The sequence below is a fragment of the Apium graveolens genome, chromosome 2 (assembly GCF_009905375.1).
Source record: "Apium graveolens cultivar Ventura chromosome 2, ASM990537v1, whole genome shotgun sequence".
Lineage (NCBI taxonomy): Eukaryota > Viridiplantae > Streptophyta > Magnoliopsida > Apiales > Apiaceae > Apium > Apium graveolens.
Window position 1 is genome coordinate 142,041,966 of NC_133648.1, and position 19,860 is coordinate 142,061,825.

Here is a 19,860-nt window from a genome sequence, read left to right on the forward strand (position 1 = left end):
CTTTTCTTTAACTCCTGAAAACTGTTCTCGCATTTCTCCGTCCATTCAAACTTCTCTGTCTTACGAGTAAGTCGTGTCAAAGGGGCTGCGATCTTCGCAAAGTCCTGCACAAATCTACGATAGTAGCCGGCCAATCCTATGAAACTCCTTACCTCTGTGGGTGTGGTTGGCCTTTCCCAATTTGAGACCGCCTCTATCTTGGAGGGGTCGACCAATACTCCTTCTTTATTGATCACATGTCCTAAAAACTGTACTTCATTTCGCCAGAATTCACACTTCGAGAATTTGGCATATAACTGCTCCTCTCTGAGTATTCCTAGAGCTATCCTCAAATGCTCTGCATGTTCTGCCTCAGTCCTTGAGTAGATCAAAATATCATCGATAAAAACTATCACACACTTGTCCAAGTACTTCTTAAATACTCTATTCATTAAATCCATGAAAGCTGCTGGGGCGTTGGTTAATCCAAAGGACATTACCAAGAACTCATAATGCCCATACCTGGTACGGAACGCTGTCTTGGAAATATCTTCGGGTTTAATCTTTAGTTGGTGATATCCAGTTCTCAGGTCAATCTTGGAAAAATAAACAGCATCCTTTAGCTGGTCGAACAGATCGTCTATTCTAGGTAATGGGTACCTGTTCTTTATGGTTAGCTTGTTCAACTCTCGATAGTCTATGCACAACCTCATGCTCCCATCTTTCTTCTTAACAAATAAAACTGGTGCTCCCCACGGGGACACACTGGGTCTTATCATACCCTTATCCAAGAGTTCCTGCAATTGGATAGCTAATTCCTTCATTTCTAACGGGGCTAACCGGTAAGGTGCTTTTGAAACTGGCGCCGTCCCTGGGGCCAACTCAATAGCAAATTCAATCACTCTATCGGGTGGTAATCCCGGAAGGTCTTGGGGGAATACATCCTTAAATTCGTTGACTACTGGAATATCTTGTAAGTTGGGCACCTCCTTCTGCGTGTCCACCACATAGGCTAGGTAGGCCTCACTTCCTTTTCGTAGCATCCTTTTGGCCTGAGCCATGGTCAAAAATTTCTGTGTCTGCCTTTTTCCTCTAAATATAATTTCTTTGTTCCCGGGGATATTTAACTTAACTTTCTTCCCTTTACAGTCTATCTGAGCATCGTTGCTAGATAGCCAATCCATCCCCAAAATCACATCAAACTCCCCTAATTTGAAAGGAATCAGATCAACACTGAAAGATTGCTCCCCTATGCCTATCTCACAGGCGGGGTGAATCTGGTTAACAGGAATAATTTCATGATTGGCTATTTCTACTTGTAAGGGTTCTATCAAAGGTTTAGCCTTAAGTCTTAACCTACGCGTAAAGTCCTTTGATATAAAAGATTTAGTTGCTCCCGAATCAAATAAAACATTTGCACTGACTGAATTTAGAGAAAGGGTACCTGCTATCACATCTGAATCTTTCATAGCATCCTGGACTGTCATGTTGAAAGTCCTCGCAGTAGGTGGCTTATTAGAAGCAGCCCTGCTTGCTCCCGAAGCTGCTGGTTTGTTCATTGGGCATTCCTTCTTCCAATGACCCAAGCGTCCACACTGATGACAATTGGTGGTTGGAACGACAGCAGGGGTTAATGATGGGCACTTATTTGAATAGTGGCCCTCCCGACCGCACTTAAAACAGGTTATTGGCCTTCCTTTACACTTTAGTGTGATTCCTTCCACATATGTTACAGGCTGGCAATGGGGGTCGAGACTGGTTGGAATAGGACATTCTTGATTTCTGGCCGCCCTGGCTCACACTCACACTCATTGGTCGCTTAAACCCAGTGTTCCTTCCTGGCAGGGACACTGCTCCTCGATTAAACCTAGTTGGGAAGCTCCTTCCTGCGGAACCTCCACCCATGCTCATACTTTTCCTCTTTATTCCTTTCTTCTCTCTTTCCTTCTGCATCTGCTCACTTCCAACTTCTACAATCGTTGCTTTTTGCACCAGAGTGGCATAGTCCGTAAGCTCAAGGATTGCCACCCTATTCTGAATCCATGGTTTCAGTCCCTGCTGAAACCTCCTAGCTTTCTTTTCCTCAGTGCTCACAAACTCCGGCACAAACCTTGATAATTCAGTAAATTTCGCTTCGTACTCTGCTACAGACAAATCATTCTGCTTTAGCTCCAAGAACTTGAGCTCCATCTGGTTTTCCATAAACCTCGGGAAATACTTTCCCAGAAACAACTGACTAAATCTCTCCCAGGTTATAATAGCATCTGTCTCCATGTTTTTCTTGGCCTCCCACCAGTAGTTAGCTTCTCCTTTCAGAAGGTAGGTAGCAAATACAGTTTTCTGTGCCTCATCGATACTCAAAATCTCAAAAGATTTCTCCATTTCCTTTAACCATGCCCTTGCCTCAACTGGGTCGGCTGATCCGTGGAACTCAGGGGGCTTAAGGGACTTAAAAGCCCTGAAAGAGTTTGCCACCGCATTGTTACTTCCTTGAGGGGGTGGGTTGGGTTGACGTTCCAAATTCTGTCTTAGGAGTTGCATAAACTGGCCCATGGGATCCATGCCTGGGTTTGGTACTGGTTGCTCAACCTCGGTTTCTCCTTCTTCAGCCTCTATCTCGAATCCCTCAACATCATACGTTTCCTCTTCCTCTTCATACAGGGAGTCATCCTGTTCCACATAATCCTCATCTTCCTCTTCACTGTGTTCTTGGTTTCTATTGTCCTGATTATGGCTTCCCTGGTCCTCAGACCCAGGGTTCGCCCTAGTTCCAATCTTTCTTGGCGGCATGATTCTGATAATAATAAAAACAATTATTGGGAAAAATTCAACGTTAGGTCACAATCATATACAACATTGTGCCTTGCACAGCTCTTATAATGGGGAGAACGTATATCGCAATTCTATTATTTTAAGAAAGTTCTAATACGAAGTGCAGTAATAATAATAATAAAACAGTGATCCCGTCACTATGGAACTGAACTGAAAGGAAACAAATATATACATAATGCGAGAATACATAGTTTGATCTGGTCAAAAGTACAACAGTGCTACAGTCATCTATCCCAAAAGTGATACACAAGAGTCTATCTGTCTAGTCAGAAAAAGGGATGCTATATACAAGTCAACTATCCCGGAAAATTGGCTCTTACTAAGGCCTCGGCTAACTAGACAACTAGACTATTCCATCATCAATCCTGAATCACACACCGGAACGGGTCAGCTCCCAAACCCTTTCCATCGCACGACGGAAGATATAGTCGGCCTGCCGCCTGGAGATCCTACCATGCCTGTCCCCCTGGAGAGATCTGAGTCTCGCTCGGGACGTGAGCTCTATCCCCGTAAGCTCCCTCCTCAAGGATCGGGGTATAGAAGCCCTGGTCTCATAAGCTCGGGTACGCCTACCCGCCCTCTCTGCATCCAACTCCCTCCTGGCCTCATCCAGTCGGGCCTCGGCAACAGCCACTCGGGTCCTCAAAACATCCTGAACATATCCATGAGCTAACGAAGACTGTCTCTGGGCAGGGTCAAGAGGTGGTGAATCTGGAGCCGCTGAGGGTGCCTCCTCGGTCTGCCTAGGCTCGGAAGTATGGGTCTCTGAGCTGTCATCATCAGGAATCCAAGATAGTGGTGGAGGGGTAGGGGCTCTGACCACCGGAAGTGTGGGTAAAGGGATACCATCATACACTACCATATGTCCAACACACTCCTCAGCTACTGGGACCTCATCCGGGTCCTCCTCATCTGAAATAGCAATGACCTCCGTCTCTGACTCCTCTGAGGGGTCCTCCTCATCCTCCTCCATCTCAGGCTCCTCCTGATCCTCAACATCTAGCAGTGCCTCATCATGCTCACGCTCGTACATCTCAGGGTCCTCCATCTCAGGCGCCTACACATTAAACGAGCTAAGTTACTATCATGATACTTATAAGGGTTCCCGTAAGGGTTTTAGCTGTCAGTACTACTTTAAGTAGTCCGACCATGAACTTGGCAAGAGTTCTTATTATCTTTGTGAGTTTATTATTTTATCGTCGCATCATCTCTGAGGTTTATAACGCTTAGCTCTGATATCATTTCTGTAATACCCCCAGATCCGGGGTCGGGGATCCGGGTTGTCACGGTCTTTCTTTCCACAATATCACTTCACTTAATTAATAATAATTAACCTCATACTGTGACCCCACACTAACACACACCACAACCCGTTATAGTCTCAGAGATGAAATTGAAATAAGTACAAGTCTTTGAATCCACAATTTAAAATTATTACAACCCAAAATGATTACTTGATAATTTACAGTTAATTGCCATTATCTGCCACAAGTTATAATTATACATAATTTGATTCTCAAAAGTAGATGGTCTAAACTACAATGGATCTACCTCTGCAGCTATAGCAGCTACAATATCAGCGAGAAGACGCGGGACGCTTCCCACGCGCTTGCGCTGGGTCTGCTGGAGTCTGGCCATCTCTCCTAACTGTTGTTGTGTGATGAAGAAATAAAGCAAGAGTGAGCCTTACAGCTCGCAAGATAATATGTATAGTGATAACAATAATATAAGTATCTAAATGGATACTTAATAGCATCTCTATCATATGCAAGATAATTACTTGCTAGATATAAGTAAAAACAAGGAATGAAGCTACCAATACTTCACCACACTTATATCATATAAAGTTACTTGAACTGCCACCGTTCAAAGTATTATAAGTTTTAAGAAAAACATCCCATAGATGAGACCACAAGTTAAGACTTGAATAGATTCAATCTTTGAAATATTATTGAATGAAAAAGTTATGAGATACTTTATTTAGTCCCGATATATATATATATATATATCCACATATATATATATCCCGAAAACATTTCCTGGAACCTCTGTTATGTGAAGTATGAACAGAGTTCGAAACATCCAATGAATTTTGGAAAGGAAAAGAATTTTGGCATAAACCCGATATCTCGCTGATCAGGCAAAGATACCAATAAGTAACCTTTTCTACTAGTAGATGGATGAATTCCTCACCGGTCATCACCCTGGCCGCATTAGGACCTTGCGCTCGACCGTACCCCGGTCCCTCACGCGTTGATGGACTGCCACCCAGCCACTTACACAATAATAGACCGTACCCCGGCCTGTCGCTTATGCCGACTCAATGAGATGGGCTTACTTCCCGAACGTTGGGCAAGTAATCAATTCATTTACCAAAACTGCAACCTCGTTGCGAATATAAAATACACCACAGAGCCGGATTCCCCAGGTTTTGAGCGAGTATTTAAATCCCCTTAAAAAGGAAGATCTTAAATATAAAAATGAGTTTTGGGATCCGCTCTGACTTTAAAAATCATTTTGAAGACTCGAAAACACTTTAAAGAGTGTTTGGAGTAAAGCTGATTTAATGAAGTAAATCAGTCCCCAGAATATTAGAAAATATCTGAATATTATTAATTAAATAATATTCCCATAAAGAATAATCTTTATAAAAAAATAATTGAAGTAGAAGTATTAAAATTTATACTTGAAACGAGTATTAAATAACCAAAGATATACTTATATGAAAGTATTATCTTTATTTGAATAATCGAAAATAAGTTTGATTATTGACATCTTATTCTTTAATAAAATAAAGAATATATTTCAGCAAATAATCGGAGTCATAGATCCTCAAATGAATATTCAAATAATATTCAATAATTAAAATAAGCTGAGTCATAATACCTCGAATGAATATTATAAATAATATTCATTAAATAAAATAAAGGAATCATACATCCTCAAATGAATATTCAAATAATATTCAACAAATAAAATAAGCTGAGTCATAATACCTCGAATGAATATTATAAATAATATTCATTAAATAAAATAAAAGGAGTCATAAGTCCTCGAATAATATTCGAAATAATATTCAATAATAAAATAAAGTTTCAAGTTATCGAATAAACCTTATTCGATTAATAGTTTGGAAAACTATAACCATATATATATATATAAATATATATATATATATATATATATCCATATCCATATATACAAGATTACTCGGGATCCTCGACTCCCGGTTTTTTAGAAAATATTTTCACCTTTGAGTCCCTATACTAAGGGTATATGCAAGATACAACTATCCTTTAGCATAGGTATTATCAAATAAACCAACAGATATATATCTCAAGAATATAAAACAGGCATGCATATATACCATATCACATGCTACAATATATCGCAACATTTGCTAAATAACAATCATGCAATATCACAAGATAATGCATAAACATACATTTACATCACAACAACAGTGTATCGGATAGAATACTTGCCTGAGCGACTTGGGGGTGAGAAAGGCTCGGGACGAGTCTGATAACCTATAAACAACAAGTAAGTTGGAATTAAACCCAAAATCACTTGTAAATCTATGCTTTAGCTAACTTAGACTCTAATGCTAGTTTTACGCTCACCGATTCGCTTAAGTCACTCGGGTACCCTCGGCTCCATCATTTTTAATAATTTAATCTTTACGAGTTTTAAAGCGATTCCTTCGCGAATGACTTACCAACTGCCTAACACACTTACCATAAATGTGTCACACATTAATTAACCCTTTTTGGTCTTTAACCTACATTCCAAAGTAAGGCGAGGGAAAAAGTTTCGTTCGCGAAACGCCGTTACTTGAAACGGTCGTTTCTCCTAAACCGTAAATCGGAATCGGACGAACTACATATCAAAACGAAGCTCGTAACATGAGCTATCTAAACATGGCAGTGGTCACAATCTAGAAGGGGGTTCTCGGGTCCTAATGCTATGCACAAAAACAGTCCAAAGAAAATCGGACGTTACGACGGCTATGTTTACGTGATTTCCAAATTTCAACCCATTCACAAACAACCCAAATCAACCTCAAATCCAACATACAACCATCCTCCATCCTTATCACATCATAACAACCCCAACCAATTCAATTTAACCATTCATACTTATGCTTAAACTTTACTTTAATCATTCTTAAGTTTCTTTAAATCAAAACCACAAAATTACCATTTCATTTCACTACCATTCCAAATCTCAAACTCTAATCATAACAACAACTACAATAACATCCTACTCATCAAAATCACCTTATAATATATATGAACCTAGGGTTTGAAAATGGTATACCTTCCTTGAAGTGGTGGGTTGAGCTAGGAAGCCTTAAGAAGCTTGGAGAAGCCTTAGGAAAGCTTGGATCTTTAAGAAAAACAAGAAAAAGTTCAAGTTAAAAACTTGAAAACACTATTCATTGTCTTCTTCATTGATTAAATGAAGAAGTTAGAGAAAGAATTAAAGGCTTAAACTCATGATATAGCCATAACTAAGCATAAGGATGATTAGGGAATTTTCTTACCAATTAAGGATGCTTGGATCTTGATTTTTGAAAATTTAAGCTTTGAAAAATGCAAAAAGCCGAGAGCTAAAATGAAGAACAATGCCTTGGCTGATTTTTTGATTTTTGATGAAATGATTTGCTAGCTTGGTTGGCTTGGTTTTGTTTTTGATTTAGCAAATTACTACCTTGCCCTTGAATTTGTGTGGTCCTTAATCAACCACACCTCCCTTCTTCCCATGTCATGCTTACCTCATCCTCATGATGTCATCCTTCCTTCCTTGTCTTCTTTCTATTGGTTGGATGACATCACTCCCATTAATCCCTTTGATTAGCTTCCTAATCGTTTGCCTAATGACCGCTGATCTGTTGTACGGTTCGCTTAACTTTCGTTCTCGTTTATCGTTTGAAGGATCATACCCGGGATCTTATTACTTAGGTTCCCTTAACCTTTCTCAATACATTATATTCCTTTTTATGATCCTCTATTATAATCCTTTAATTTAAATCCTTTTTATTCTGTTACCTTATACTCAATTCTCTCCGTATCTTGTGGATTTCCGGGAAAAACCAAAGTGTTCGGAATTGGGTTCTGACGATATTTACATACACTTATATACTTCATAAAGTTCGAATAAAATCCCAGAATATCCATAACAGAACCCCTACATAGTGTGGCGTGAAAAGTTTTCTCATTCAGCTAAAACACTATTCACAAGGGTTACAAAAAGTTGAAAATTTTTGGGGTTATTACAAAAAGCCCTGTATCGTATAACTCAATAGGGATGAGATAATGAGTGAAGGAAAACTTCAAAATGTGGAATGAAAGAATAATGAAATGAAGAGTGTTTTGCGCTGTGCACAAGAAGGGGTCATGAGAAAAAGAAGAATGGAGGTATGAAATTACGCATCAACCATCAGAAATTGTAAATTTGAAGTCGCCCTAAAGGCTGTGTGTAGAGTAAGGTATGGGCAGCATGAGTTCCAGTGATATGATGTACCCGCCATTTCCGAGGGTTAAACGAGCATAATGTACCAGGAGTATCCGGATAATGTAATTATATTCATTGATAACATCCTCGCTAATTCAAGGACTAAGGAAGACCAAGTTAAGCGTTGAAAGATATGCATGCGGAGGGTTGAAAAGTAGCAACTGCATTCTAAGCTTCAAAGGTGTGAATTCTTTTCATAATAGATTATGAGCTACGGAAGCATGATTAATTACCAACCAAGCAAGATCCATTTGGAGACAGATGTCTAGGGTAGAAAAGAAATAGTGAATGTCCCTAAGATCGCTGGAAAATGGATAAAGGAATTGAAAGAGTTAGGAATTGAAGAATAGGTTTTTATCCGGCTTCTGGGTTATGTTGATACTTACTTTGTTGTTGGATATCAAAGGTGGTATTAATGCAGATGATTGATGTTGACTTCAGTATGGGACATTGTGAGCATCAAAGTTCGTGTTGATATCTAATTTGATATGACAAAAAAATGAGTATTAGTACCAAGAGACCGGGTTTTGAATAAAGTTCTAATTCATTCTGTTCCAAATTAATGTACTTTCTTTCAGATAGTAAGAGATTCTCGCTCGATGAATCTACTGGATAGTGATTGAAAAGAAAAAGAAGTATGCTACCAAGTGGTGAGTAGATGCAATTGTCGAGATTTTCTTTTTTAGTTTTTGAATAGATGTAGAACATTCCGAAGCATCAGACATCATGAGCTCAAGATATCAGGCGCAGAATAGAAAATGCAAGAGACCGATTAAAGATTCTCGAATACGATTGAAAATGATCATGGGTCAGGCTAATCGAAGAGAAAGAGGCCTAAAACGTAAAGTAGAACAGTTAGTGAAAATAGAAATTTCAGGAACACGAACTATTAGAATTGGAAAGAAAAGAAGGTTAGTGTAAATTAAGTTATTCCTTTAAAACAGTGAGACAGATAGAACGATTGTGAATGAGTTGATCTTGTTGCCACAGGTGTAACGAGTTCATAAGGCATTCATATGTGTATGACTATGGAGAGTAATTTAGCTTCACATATGTGAAGTAAAAGATTGAATTAGGGGTTGCATGAGCAACTGATAAAATTTGATGACGGTAGGGGACCGTTGAATCGTGATTAAAGTAGTGAGTCCTGAGAAATTTGAAGTAAAGTACTCGAAATGTATCAATGTTTGTTCCTTAACATGATTTTGAGGACATAATCCTTTTAAGGGGGGAAGGATGTAACGTCTGGGAAATATTATGTAATTATTTTTATCAATAAATAATTATTATATGATTTTTATGTGAATTTTGGTGAAATATTTGATAATGGATAATAATGTTTGGATGTTTATTTCTAATGAAATTGAGATATTTTAATTTCTAATTATCCAGAATTAAATCTAGACAATTTTTGGTATTTTCTTGTAATTTTTGGATTATCATATGATTTTATAAGGATTTATGAAATTAATAATGATTATTTTTACATGATTATAAAATTACTTTTTAAAATCAGAAATCGTTCCACTTCAACCATTTTTGCGTTTTTGTAACCCGAAACTCTTCCGAAAATTCCTTCCTAACCTAATCTGATAAGTCTGAACACTTTTCATGTTTTGACTTTCTTGATCCGGGGTACGGTTTGACTTGTACGAGTCCCGGTGTGAAATTTTCGATACGCAAGTCATTTTATATATCGATAAAAATCCGTATTCTCAAAATGCGAGACATTATTACCTTATTTTCGTATAAAGTATTTTATAGGAAGCTTTGTTTTGATAATTATCCAAGTCTGGTATTAAAATCATATCGTCTTTTAGTTACATAGCGGCTAAGTAACCTATTTTTGGATCTGATTTGTAAATGTAATTATCAAATTATTAAATAAATAAGATGTCTGGTGGTTCTGTCAGCTATGTATTGCCGTATTATTAATTGTTTGTGAATTTTTGGATGCGAAGATTAATTTAATAGTTAATTATTAAGCTGTATGAATTTAATTCATTTTTAAAGTAATTTCATTGAATATTTATTCTCATAAATGCTAAAATTGTTTTTAAAATTATTCTTGTGGCTTTATAATTTTGTTTATTATTTTTAGGAGTTCATAAAATTTAGAAATCAATATTTTATTGATTATTTATCTCTAAATGATTTTCTGATTTCATTTAATTGTAAAATCAGTATTTAATTCCAGAATGCTTCAAAAATCATGAAAATTGTATTTTATTAAATTTGGAATATTTCGAGAATTTTAAAATTTATTCGGAAATTTTCTGGCTTTTAATTAACCGCACGTGTACTCATTAAAATTGTAAAATACTGGTCGGATGCGTGTTTCAAAAATGATTTTAAAATTATAAAATTTTTATGATAATTAGTTTTAATTATCTCGAAAATTTTTAAATATGTTCGGATAAATTTTCTGATTATTATTACTTGTAGATTATTATTGACAAGATCGTTAATTACGTTACAAAACTGGATAATACCGGGAATAAAGTAAAAAAAAGAAAAAAAAAACAAAACAAAACCCGAAATTCACCCCCTGTTCGTGGTCACCGCCGTCTCTCTACTCAATCTCTCAATCTCTCTCGATAGTCTCTCTCCCTCCCTCATTTTTTTCTCTCTCGCCCTTCTCTCTCTTAATCCCTCATCGTTCCTCTCTTCTTTCACGTGTTTTATTATTTTTCTTCCCCCCCGATTTCCTTTCCTTGTCACCGCCTTGTTCCGCGTTCCGGTAAGTATAGCCGCCGGTTGCTTCGTTTTCCGGCTTACTCTTGTTTACAGTCGTGTGTATATGCTTGGGTGTGTGTGTATATCTGTGGTGCCAGTGTTTCTTCCTCTTATCATTTCCGCTTTGGTTTCAGCCGCATGGGTTCTGTTTTTCCGGCCGCGTGTGCGCGTGGGCCGGTGATGTTATGATTCCTGATTTTCCAGTTGATTTTTATGGAATATTCGAATAAACTAATTGATTATTTTAATGAAAATAAATTTGTTAATGCAGGAGAATTATTAATTGCAAATCGGTGGAATTCGTATGGAAACCCGAATTTAACGGGTACCCACGAATTTTATCGCTGTCGGCGATGAGCCTCAGCAAGCCGACGGTGGACGATGATGATTAATTCTGAGTCCTAAATTATAAATAAATAAAATTAGTTGAGAAATTAATTTCGAAATGAAATGAAAAAATAAGATATGAATAACAGTAAATAATAATTGAATTCATATCGGTGGTTGGGATTGGTAATTGGATTGTGTTGTGGTTGTTGTGATTTGACGTCGATTTGATTTCGATGGGTAGGCCGATAAACAAAGGAGACGCTGCCCGATTTTCGGGAAATTAATTGCGAAATTACGGGAACATAACCTATAGTTATCGGGAACGTCGAACAACCATATATAGTTATATTATATGAACTTAAGTACGATTGAGACAAAATAATTTACAAATAATCGATTGCTCTATTTTTCAAAACGACGAATATAGGTATTTTCCGAAAATAAATACCGAACCGAGTTTCGAAGATGTGAACCATAAGTGCTATGTGTATTTCAATAATACATATAAATATGAATTCAGTTATGAAATCGTATGGGTAGAATAGAATAGCGAGTTGATGTTAAGCTTAAGCGGGTATCTGAATTAGGGTATTTTTGAAGGAATTTACGGATGAGCGGAAGCGCGAAATAACATTTATTCCGTAAAAACCATATACCGCACATATAGAAAAATGTATAAAAGGGAAAAACTGAGGAATCGAAACCATACCTCGTGAATTGAAGCTTTATAAAATTGGAGTGCTAGCAGTTGCTCCTCAGTGTGTGAAGCACTCTACTGGTATCCACCAAGAACAATCCGCTTCGATGAACCTTTTTATAAAAACTAAGCTTTTATAAAATGGAGTTTTTGGGAGAGAGAGAGAAGAAGAAGATGGAGGCTAGGGTTTTCACAAAACCAAAGTTGTGTATCTTGTCCAAATGAGCCATCCATCTCATTCTATTTATAGGACTCTCCTAGGGTTTTATAATATATCTTTATATATTTTAACCCCCCACATTTTATCTTCATAAAATGCTTTAATAATAATTAAAACTATTTTAATCATTATTTCTTTTCTTAACTATTTAGAAAATAATTCTCTCTCTCATTATTTCATCAAAGAAAATATTCTTTTATGGTGTGACCCTGTAGGTTCAATATTATGCCGGTAGTAGAAATAAATAATAATAAACTTTTATTAATTATTTATATGAATATTAAAATTCACTAAATATAATTAACTGATTAATTATATTTATTCTACATCATGAGTGATGCTTCTCAACATATCGCGACTATCCGGATAATATGAATTCACTGCTTAGAAAATCAAGAACCTGTCAGTGACTAGTTACCGTACAATGAATTCCTTCTACCCTTATAATATCCCGATTAAATACAAGGCATGGATCTTGTGTCAAGCCTATCAAATTTAATCATATGATTTCTTATTCATAATGCAAAGTTCATATTAATGCAAATTAGAAACTCCTTTCTAATTTCATACACTCTGGCCAGAGATTCCAGAACTCGCATACTAAGAATAACATAGGATATTCTCTTCCTATACTGGAAGGGGTAGATCCTCTATTGACGTTAACTATCTCTATACACAAATCCCTATGCCCAGAATAGACCTAATGGATGTCCTTGAGACTAAGGACTAAACCAAAGCACAGTTCATTATATATAAGATACCTTTAACGATCTCAAGTCTAAGGACACTTGTACAACTATCACTCAGTGAATAACTATTGACACATGAGTAATCTCCATTAGTTGTTCAACTTATCAAGTCATGTTCAGTGAACTTATTCCCTAATAAGCACCTACATACCATCTATAGTGTCACCACACAAATGCCTATGAGAACAGACATCCTCCTGAAGGGAGCAAGCATAGTATGTACCAATCTTTGCGGATCCACTAACATCCGATTAGTTATCCTATGATCAGGAACTGTTTAAGTCCAGAGTTATCATCTTCTAGATCTCACTATTATAATCTCATTATAATTCTAGAAGCTTTACTCTAAACTATGGAACATCTTATTTAATACACTTTAAATAGATAAAGCCCATAAAAATATAACAAGTCTTTTATTAATTCAAAATGAAATCAATTAGGAATACAAGAAAGTTCTTCCTAACTCATCATACATGATTGGATTTAGGACAAACACTTTCAATTTTAACCCTGTAGGTCCTAGTCGGAAGCCCCGAGATTTGACGATGGACTAGGAATGATCTAGTGATTGGACGTTGAGATCAATGAAGTTCTAATCGAAGAACCTGAGTGTCGGGATCGTATCCAAAATGGGATAGTAGGTTGACGATAAAGCCGAACGATCAAGTCAACCAACGTCAACCAGTAATAGCGGTTAAAGCTTATTGATGCAAGTATTCCCGGACTTTCTTTTAAATAATGCAAGTAATCCTGATTTTTCTTTTAAATTACTGTAAATATTTATTCGTTCCTAATTTAAGTTCAGAATAGTTAACTGTTTTACATTTCGCTGCAATTACTCATATTATGCATATTCTTTTTATTCTTGTTCCTATAATTCGATTGCTCTCTTGAGCAAATACCCATTCTTTCGGGTTATTTGCGAACCCTGAATTGGGATGTTTTGAATTCAAAATGATTTGATATCAAAATACTCTACGGGCTGGATAGTGATACTTTGGGGATTAAGTTTAACTTAATCCTAAGGACCGAAATATAACATGTTCCTTGAGATGGGCCGTAGTGCCTGGGGATCCGACTGGATCTATACAGGTAGGTGTAGATCTGCACTGTATCCTGACTGATCAGCAGGATATAGATGCGAACTAGTGTCCAGTCTAATTTGTTGTTGATCGCCATTAACGGCATTCTCTCTCGAAAGGTTTTATGATTCCAAAACCAGACAAAACCCTGATTCAGGAGATGAATTGGGGAATCGCTTGTCACTTTTGGGTTTATAGGTAAAGGCTGGTGACAGCCAACGTTATTCGCTCAACTCAATCAAATAAATAGAATTGTTTAAAATTGTTTTAAGATTTTTGTCCGGAAGTTTTTCCTTTGATATTAATGCTTGAAACTCAAATTATATACTTGCTGGGAATTTTTGGCTCACTCTTGCTTTGTAAATTCTTATTTCTGCCAAAAATAGATAAAGATAGAAGTGAATAGCTTTGATAGACATCAGAAGTTAGAGAAATCTCTGCTGCGAGAGGTTGAAGAAGTTAGAGGATTATAACAAGAGCGTTAGGACAAAGGTATTCTCATTTGGATTTTAGCTGTTGTAAGTGTAGAAGATTAGATTCTTGTTTCATACTATAACCTGTAAACGATCCGAATTCAAGGGGTTAATTGAATATTCTTTTATTTTATGTAAAGATTGTTTAGTGACACCAAATCTTGACCCCGGATTTGGGTTGTTACAATCTACAAAGGCTCTGACGGATAATCAACAAGGCTCCCAACGGATGATCAACATAATCCCGACGGATGATAATATTCAAATTAGCAGTTGACAGTGACAACACAGTCACATGCATCGGGTGTTTGCAAATGGAATGTGGTAGCCTAATTGGAGAATTTAGAGAACAAAGAAGCATTACCATTTCCATGCAAATATGAAGATATTCAAAGATGCTGGATAGAGTAATGTAGCAACATGAATTTAAACTAGATATAATTTTGTTTTATTATCTTGTCTTACTATCATGTAACTTGGTGATATATAAACCAAGAAGAAGCAAGTCGAACAACCAACTAAGTAAGCATTATTTTTTCAGAGAGATAGAAAAAGATGTATTTGTTAAGAATTTCTCTGTAAGTTTGTAAGTTCACTTGTAAGCAGATGTATGCTATTCAAGCATCACATAGTTCTCATACTAATATATATTTCTAGTGGATAAGTTCAAATCCACCAGAAAGTTTTAAAGCTTTGTGTTTTGATTTAAATTTAAGTTTCATTCCGCACTTCTTGCAAAATCAAACACTATTATATATTAAGTAAGAAAAGTCTTTAAATTCGAAAAGGAGCCAGAATTACATTTAACCCCCCTTCTGTAATTCTTGTTGCATTGTTTGGGTATAATAATTGGTATCAGAGCAAGCTTTTGAAGTACACAGAGTGTAAAGATCACAACAATCAACAAGATGAACAAAAAAGATGTTTGAGTGAAAATTCCATTTCTGGACAAAGATAACTATCACCACTGGAAGGTGAAGATGAACCTACATCTTCTCCCTCGGGATGAAGCTTATGTGGATTACATTGAAAGAGGTCCTCATGTCCCTATAAGAGCTGCTACAGGGAATGAACCATCAGTTCCAAAGCCTAGATATGAATGGTCTGATCCAGACATTGAGCAAGTCAGGAAAGATAAAAAGGACATGAATATACTGTTTAATGGTGTTAATGGTGATATGTTTGACAACATCATAAACTGTAAAATAGCTAAAGAGGTTTGGGACACAATTCAAATTATTTGTGATAGTACTGAACAAGTCAGGGAGAACAAGATGCAACTCTTGATTCAGCAATATGAGCATTTTCACTATGAAGAAAGTTAGTCACTCACTGACATTTTCAGTAGATTTCAAAAACTACCGAATGCTCTCAAGTTACATAGAAGGGTCTACCAAACCAAAGACTCAAATATCAAGTTCCTTAGATCTCTGCCCAAGGAATGGAAGCCAATGATAGTCTCATTAAGAAATTCTCAAGACTACAAGGAGTTCACCTTGGAGAGACTGTATGGTATCCTGAAAACCTATGAGCTTAAAATAGAGAAAGATGAAAGGATGGAGAAAGGAAGAAAGAAAGGAGGATCCATTGCACTTGTTGCTGAGCAAGAGAAGGAAAAGGAGATGAAGGCTGAAGATGTGGAATCTGCATCAAACTCAAGGGTTTGTGAGGGCAAGGGTAAAGGGCTGGTAGCTGAAAATGAAGAACAGTTGAGCCAAGATGACATGTATGATATAGATGAGCATCTAGCATTCTTATCCAGGAGATTTGCCAAGCTCAAATTCAAGAAGAATTTTGGAGCAGCTAAGCCAAACAGAAACATGGTTGATAAGTCTAAATTCAAGTGTTTCAAATGTGGCTTAGTATGTCATTTTGCTAGTGAGTGTAGAAAGTCTGATTCTAGCAAGAAGAAGTTTGAGTCTGTTGATTATAAGCAAAAATACTTTGAGTTGCTCAAACAAAAGGAAAGGGATTTCATTACACAAGAGAATGACTGGGCTACAGATGGATTGGATGAAGATGAAAAAATAAACTATGTCAATCTAGCCCTAATGGCCAAATCAGATGAAATAGAGACCAGTTCATCAAGCAATCAGGTAATCATAACTAACCTAGCATATTTTCTAAAGTTGAGTGTAATGATGCAATAAATGACATGTCTACTGAACTATATCACCTGCGTGTTACTCTTAAGTCTCTCACCAAAGAAAACAGTAAAATTAAGGAGAACAATGTGTTTTTAAGTGAGAGGAATAATGTGCTAGAGAATCAATTCATTGTGTTTGAACAATTAAAATTAGAATGCAAGGTTGCTAAGGATGAACTAACTGAATCCTTAAAGAAAGAGGAGATTTTAAGAAAGCAACTTCAACGAGAACCGGAAGTGATTAAGGCATGGATATCATCTACAGATATCCATGCTCAAATCACTAAAGTTCAAGGTATAGATTCTTTTTATGATGCAGCCTGGAAAAAGTATAAAGAGAAGTTTGATTCCAACTTGGTTGAAGGACTTTCAACAGATGTGGACTCGACGGATGATGAAAATTATCCATCGAATAATCAAAAGGATTATCCGTCGAAAGATAATGAGCCACATCTGTCGAATGCCAGTAAGCCAGTTAGCAAAGCTAAGCTAGCTAAGTTGAATGATAATTATGGATCAGTTTCTAAAAATTTTGTTCCAGGAGAATCAAGTCAAGTGAGGAAAGAAAAGAGAGTTAATATTGGGCATATGTCTATCAAGCAATTGAATGACAAATTAGAAAAGATTGAGGTTAAAATAGAATCAAAAAGGAAAAAACAATAGAAATGGGAAAGTTGGGATTAACAAACATAACAACTACACACCTGATAAATACGCTCCAAGAAAAATCTGTGTTAAGTGTGGTAGTGTTAATGATTTGTCTGTTAATTACAAACTTGCTATGCCTATTCCCATGTCTGCATCTTCTTCTTTTTCCAACATGACTGCTATGTCTGTAATGCCTATGAATGTTTTGCCTGCACAGAATATGAATGCACAGTTTGCTAATATGCCATTTGCACCTAATCCTTATTATGTTGCATTTAGTATGCCTCAAATGCCATTTATCATGCCTTACTAGAATAACATATTTGTAAATAACATGCCTTTTCATGTAAACCAAAATATGCATAAAAATTCTGCTTCAATGAACAATTTCAAAGGTCCAACTCAAATGACAAAGGATGAATCTGAAATACCTAAGTCAAATGAGGTCAAACCTAAGAAACAAAAGAAAAAGGCTAGCAAGGCAGGACCCAAGGAAACATGGGTACCAAAATCAACTTGATTTGATTTTGATGTGTGCATGGAAACATAAAGAATCTTTGGTATCTAGATAGTGGTTGCTCAAGGCACATGACTCGAGATTCAACCTTGCTCACTGAGTTCAAGGAAAGAGCTGGCCCAAGTATCACTTTTGGAGATGACAACAAGGGTTATACTGTGGGATATGGCTTGATTTCAAAGGATAATGTCATCATTGAAGAGGTTGCCCTAGTGGATGGACTCAAGCATAATCTGTTGAGAATCACATAAGGCAAGTCAAGAATCATCTTGACCTCAAAGTAAGAAGAATCAGGAGTGACAATGGAACTGAGTTCAAGAATTTTGCGATGAGACTATTTTATGAAGATAATGGGATTATGCATGAGTTTTTTGCAGCTAAAACTCCACAACAAAATGGAGTGGTGGAAAGGAAAAACAGATCTCTTATTGAAGCTGCAAGAACAATGCTAGAAGAATCAAAGTTACCGACATATTTCTGGGCTGAAGCTGTGAATACTGCATGCTACGCTCAGAATATTTCTTTGGTTAATCAAGCAAAATGTGTTACGACCGACATTTTATGTAATATTATTTGTGGATTGAGTATAATATTAAAGTCAAATAAAAATATATTCAATGATTGTACGCTAGTGTGAGTGAAAATTTCTGCATTATAAATTTGCTTGGTGTAGTATATGATTTTTCAAAGCAAGAATTTATTTAATTTCTTTATTTTTGATTTATAAGGAATATTCTAAGCTTTGGAAAAATTTTCTTTTAAAAGGTATTTTGTTCACAAATTTTGAAAATGATTTTATAAAGTCTCTAAAAATCCAAGTTATTTTATGGTATAAATTTTAAAATTTTTGAACTTGTATTTTATTTTATAAAAATAAATCATTATAAATTTTAGTTGTCATATTTATCAAATTACATAAGAAACCATGCATGCAAATCACCCTTCTATTCTCTCAAAGGGCAAACAAGACTTTTCCAACCCCACTAACTCATTTGATTATTACCAAATTACTACCTTAGCCTTGCATGCAAAATGGCCTAACTTTAACCAAGGGACATTTTTGTAAGTTCTCACTTCCACTCATCATTTGTAAACCAAATAGCATAAAACAAAAAAATCAAAGTGGGAGAGGTCATTCTCATTCCACACTCCAACACCCCACACATTTTCTCTCCTCCCCCTCCCACATTGCTCTCGGCCGAAGGCCAATTCCCCACCCCCTTTCATTTTTCAATTCATTCTTCATCTTCCCAAGTGTAAATCTTTTACCTACATTCATCTTATATACTTTCCAAGTGTTTTGTGACTTGAAAGTTGAAGTTCCATGGATGCATGTGTAGTTCTTATGTGATCTCCAAAGAGAAACTCTTGATTCTTGTGAATTCAAGAGCTCTCTATGAGATATATTATGTATATGTGCTAACTAAGTGTTTTATGGAGATATCATGCTTTAAAATCCTTTGCATGCTACTGAAATTTTATTATATATTTATGTTTAGCCATGCATGTTAGTTTTAAGACATTAAAATGATGATCAACCATGAGTTGCATGCTACTTTTTTTCGAAATCATGTAGTTATGTTTAAAAATCTATAAATTCGAAATATGTGTGCTTAAAATAGATTGTTTTCATGATAAATTTCTTATTAATACTTAAAAGAAGTTATTATTCATGAGTATTAAGGATGAGTATTAGGTGAAAGTCGATTTTGCAAGCATTTAAAACTTTATGCCTAGCCGAAATCTTGTTATGTGCTTTCCATGAGTTGCATGTTATATATTTGGTTGCATATTGTTGTTTTTGGCATGGATGATCTCACCCAAGTTTATTTTGAGAATAAGGGAGTTATTTCAGTAGATCACCATGTATAAGTCTTGGTTTAAGTATTGAGTTGTTGTTAGTTGAGTTTGTCAAGTCAAAACCTTGGAAAATG